This window comes from Urocampus carinirostris, chromosome 6, assembly GCF_059441175.1.
Source record: "Urocampus carinirostris isolate Australia breed hairy pipefish chromosome 6, RoL_Ucar_1.0, whole genome shotgun sequence".
Classification (NCBI taxonomy): Eukaryota; Metazoa; Chordata; class Actinopteri; order Syngnathiformes; family Syngnathidae; genus Urocampus; species Urocampus carinirostris.
The window spans coordinates 37154755-37160447 of record NC_142354.1 but is presented as its reverse complement, the minus strand read 5'-3'; positions in this window follow the sequence as shown (position 1 = coordinate 37160447).

Genomic DNA, 5693 nt, shown 5'->3' with positions numbered 1-5693 from the left:
CATGGTGATGTGTGATTATTGAAGCTATTTTCATGTTTTCTCTTCACTTGCGATAGTAACGTGACTCCAATGCATATGTAGTGTTGGGATTAAGTATTTGAAAAGTGAAGTATAACATAATTTTTTTATCTTTTTTTTTTATATGTTGGTGCAGCGCATAGAGCAGTCCAACTGTTAAGCCTCCAAAGTAAGATCCTTGCAGCCAGTTAAACCATTATTTTATCATTTTGTCTGCCTGCTTCAAGCACCCTAAATGTAATAATGTCATTTAAAGGGAATTCATTTTTTAACACTTGACATAAATGATAAGCAAAAATACATAAAGTATTACATGACCATGTTTTCTTTTTTATTTATTTATTTTTTTTTAATCGTTGTAGGTCTAGAAATTTGTATTTATTTTACATAACATGAGCCTCACCTAGAGGGAGGGAGCTGACATAGTTCTCGGCCATCTGACTGCTACAGGTGCCCTAAAAATAAAAAAAACTCAAAAGGCTGGGCAAAAAAAGGTGCGGTTTGGCCACCTTGAGTCTCTGTAGCTTGAATTCTTTTTTGCGCTTTTTAGCCCTCATTTTCGGTAGAACGACATAATAATTAGACATCTAGTGGTCAAATAATACACACGTTCTAAGATATGTTAGTATACTAATGTGAAAAGTGTGAAGAAATTGAAGGGGAAAAGACAAATCAACCTGAAGGAGGGGAGAAAAATGTCAAATAGGATGTATTATGTGACATACCGACTTCTTTTCTTTCTCTTAAAACTACAGAAATGGACAAAATTGTTTAGGTAGTATGTCAAATATTTGAATAAAAAAAAAGATGTTGCCAGTGTGGAGTAAAGCATTACAAAGTCCTATATATTTGGTTATTTTTTTGTTTATGTTCTGAAATGTATTTAATTTACTAAAACATTCCATTCATCATTATGTCTGATCAAATCAAATTGTTTTTGTATAGGTTTTATTCCATGTCCGATAAGACCCCATCCAATAAAACTTCCCTCAATTGGTATGGAGTTACGGTTTACAATTCTAATCGCAGTGATGCAATGTTAAAGGGACAGTATGTTTTATTTTCCGCCTCCTTGTGGTAAAAAAACGTAATTCATCAAAGAAAAAAAAAGATTTATATAGTAAGCAAACAATATGTGAACTATCGTTTAGACGTGCCTTTTCTAAATACTAAGGTTGAGAAATGTATTTGACAAAACATGACCCTCACCTATAGAGAGCTGAACTAATTTTCTGCCATCTTGCCTCTACGAGTACTCAAAAACCTCAAAAGGGTTGGGCAAAAAAAATAAAATGATGCATTTTGGTCACCTTTTTTGTAGTTTGTATTTTCCCTTGTGCTTATTAGCACACGTTTTCTGCTCCACTATACCATGTGGCGACATCTAGGGGTCTAACAATACAAACAGGCCTTTTAAATTTGCCACAATATATATAATAATAATAATAATTTCCTTGTATTGTCATTCTGTGTAACAATGTACACAGAACGAAATGTCGATTGCATCTGACCCGATGCAGCCGCAGCCAAGAGAGGGCGCCGCCGACCACTTTTTAAGTCTTAGGAATGACTCGGCCGGGGCGCGAACCCGAACCTCCCAGTCTCAAAGCGGGCGCCTTACCATCTAGGCTACACTGTCATGTCACAATATTAACGGCAGCGCATCTTTTAGAAATGCTACTTTGAAGAGTTTGATTTCCGCTGTTGATGGCTCGTTTATTATTCATAATTCTATTTTCAGAATATCCAACAAAAACAGGTTTTCACCATGTTTTGGGAAAACCTAGTGCATAATCATTCGCAAGAATAGTCCATTAAGAATTCGTGATTATGACTTGGTTTTGTCTCTGCTGTTATGTTCTAAAACACAATATTGTTTTTCATAACTATACATTGTTTACACAATATTATGTTTCTTGGGATTGTGAGTTGAATAATTAGATATTAAAAGAACACTGAATTTTTCTTTTTGCATTATTTAAATCCAATTTTTTGGAAACATTTAGCTTTAACGGCTAGACATGTTCAGGTCAAAATTACTTTTATTTAGAAACAATATGCAAGTAAAGATGGGGGGTTTTTTTCGGTTAAAGGGACATTTTCTATTATTTACGTCTACCTGAAGCAAAAAAAAAAACATTTATTAAAAAAAAAATATTAATTTGAATAATAAACCAAAATGCATTAAGTGTCATATAACCTCGCATGTTTAATAATTCGTAGGTAAAAAAAAATGCAATAATTTTACATAATAAGCCTCACCTAGAGGGAGCTGAGATAATTATCCAACATCTTGTTGTTACGGGTACCCCAAAAACCAAAAGACCTTGTGAAAGGCAAACATTAAAAAAAATGATGCAGTTTGGTCACTTTGAGTCTCCATAGTTAGTATCAATCTCAGCGCTTCAAGTGCTCATTTTCAGTTGCATGACACGCTGCAGTGACATCTTGTGGACAAACCCTATAAACTCATTTTGATGTAAAAATGCCAAGATAATTTTATTCTTTAAATTAAACATGAATCAATAAAAAAAACATACATACATACATTTATTGAGATCACTTTAGTCTATTTTTTTGTGTGATTATGTTGCATCAAATGGTGTGATGAGAAATGATAATCCTACATTAATTAACTGACTTTGTATAAAGTGTTTGTTTGTTTTCAATGATAATAAAATGTTATTCATTTGCATATACCTTGTCATAATAACTGGTTACGATTTGATTGATGTGACAAGTGTTTGAGCGGCATGGCGGCTGGGTGGTAAGTGTGTCAGCCCCATGGTGCGAAGGTCCAGCGTTTCATGGAGCTACCAGCCTCCCTGTGCAGAGTTTGCATGTTCTCCCTTTGCCTGCATGAACTTAATTCTTATTTTCCTCCCAAAATCTGAAAATACGTGTGTCAGGTAGAGTGCCCCTAAGTGTGAATAAGCAAGTGAATTGTCTGTCTCTGTGTGCCGTGGGACTTGCTCGCAACTTGTTCAGGCTGTCCCCTGCCCACTGCACGAAGATGGCGGGGATGGGCTCCAGCACCCCAGCGACCCTACTGAGGATAAGCAGTGCAGAGCACCCAGAGTGCCTTATCTCTCCCTTTCCGCAAGCAACCGCATACAAACATCTTTCAGTCATTAAAAATATACATTCAGTCATTTGAATAACTAATAAAGAATAAAATTAAAAAAAATAATCTTCCCCTGTGTTCTCAAACACAAGCTGCCTTGTTACCAAAAAGATAAGAATTCTGTATAAGAAAGAGGGGACTGTATGAGAGTGTGATTATGCCGACTGTTGAATGGTGCAGAGACTTGGAGCCTGAAAAAGGAAATTAAATGTTTTTGAGATGAAGTGTTTGAGAAGTATGTTAGTCAAGTCAAGTCATGTTTATTTCTATAGCCCTTAGTCACAAAGAGTCACAAAGGGCTGGGATTATTGCAAACCACAGATTATTACTACACCATCCCCTGATCTAAAACCTACACGAGGGCAAATAGTGACAAGATTGGATAGATTGAGAAATGAAATTGTGAGAGACCGAACTGGAGTAGTAGTGGAACTGAGCAAGCGTGTGGATAAGAGAGTACTCGGTTGGTTTGGACACATGGAGAGGATGGATGAGGAGCGAATGTTGAAGAGGATCTACAGAGCAGAAGTCAATGGAAGGAGACCAAAAGGAAGGCCGCGATTTACGTGGATGGATGGTGTTATGAGTGCACTGCAGGAAAGAGGTCTAAATATCAGACATGGGGACTTGAGACTTAGTGACTTGGACTCGAGTCGACTCGAGTCGCTGTTTTTATGACTTGTGACTTGACTTGGACTTGGCAATCTAAGACTCGGGACTTGACTTGTGACTTGACTTGCCCAAGAAAAAAATACTTGGGACTTACTTGGGACTTGAAGGTGAAGACTTGAGACTTACTTGAGACTTGCACATGTGTGACTTGGTCCCATGTCTGCTAAATATAGTGGAAGCTAGCACTCTTGATGGTTATAGGAATGAGAGGCGAGGTGTTGTAAAAGGATAGTGGAATGTTTGGGCGCGTTCTAAGGAATGGGCAGGGCACATGTATGATGCGGCAGGGGTAAACCAGTGAAAGCTAGCGGGCCCTGCTGTTGAACAGAAGAGTGTGTTGTGTCACCCTGACCCGAGTGACATTTCTGCTTTCTTGTGTCCCGTTTCATTTGGAGGGACGAAAGCATGACCAACTTGAGTGCCGAGGTGCTTAACTTGTTTGGGTGTTTGGGCATTTGGGTTGGCCACGGTCCCAATTTTTTTTTGTGTGTGTTTTTTGCTACTTTTCCCCTTTTTTTTATTATCTTTGTTTTTTTGTATGTTATTGTTGTCGGTCACTCCTTTCGAGGGATATGACCAGGGTAGATAGATAGTAGATAAATAAGAAAAATCTGTATCAATTCATCACTTTTTTTAATAGTAAATGGTTTATAGATGATCCTTTCAAATGGGATGATAATGTGGTCAACTTATGAGAAGAAAATATATGATTATCAGAATACATTTTGAAGTTTTTAATTTAAGCCACTGTTCATATTTTACATCTCAGTGAATGTGTTTCCTTGTGTTCTACCGGGTTCTGGGATTCTTCTTCTCCCTTTCTACCCGTATCTCTTCTAGCGCTGACAACCAAACAAAGAAATCAGAGGGAGGTTTTCTATATTTAGGGTTAGGGTTAATGTTAATGTGGGTAAGACTCTCACCTGTTTGAATGTCCATGCTAGTGCTGCAAGGATGACCAAACACATAGCTTACACTCATGCAACTATTAAGCTTTGCAGCTAAAATGAGGACTAGTATCTGTTGATGATAACAAAGTTGTGGTATTGGCGGTAAAATAGTTGTTCAACAAGCTCACTGTATACCATACTCTCAGCATAATACATCGGAGCCTCCACAGACTCTGCCACTATGCTGCAAGCGACACTAGTCAGCAAAAGAAGTGCGGGGAGGGAGGCTAGCAATCAAATAGGCTAAATTATTTCAAGGCAGTGGAGTATTCCCGACGCCGTGTTGTTCCCGTTTTTGTTTTGTTTACCCTTTTATTTTTATCTAGCGGTTTTCATCATATTAAAGCATATCCTGTCTTTTATTAAGGTAAAGAGTTTAAACATGCTATAATTTTTAGGGTGTCTGGGTTGAATTTGGAATTGGTTGAGCACCCCCCCAAAATAGGCTGGACGGGATCAGGTCTGGCTTTTCTCCCGCCAGCTTTTATTTTTATTGTGAGCGTCTATTAGGAGTGTTACGGTGTTCTGCCGAAACGTCCTACATTGTGGAGATGTCCTACCGTAGGCTAATCTGACAGCGAATTTTGTTTTCTTTCTTATCGAGGAACACTGAACCTCAGAATTATTTTAAATAGAACTTTTAATCATGACATATCCAGGGTTGGGTAGGGTTACTTTAACTTGTTTACTTTCAATTACTTTTAGATTACTCCAATACCAAATATGCAAATAAAAGACAAAAGAAACTAAATATGAATACAATTATGACTAACAACACGTGGTAAGCTTTCTCTCCTGGCTTTGATCTCTTTGATCTCCGGCAAAACTAACATAAAATGCGACAGAAACAAAATGAAAATAAATCCAAACAGCTTGCCAACATCATTTTTGCCGTTCCATGTATTCCGTTACTCCCCAAGCCTGCACAC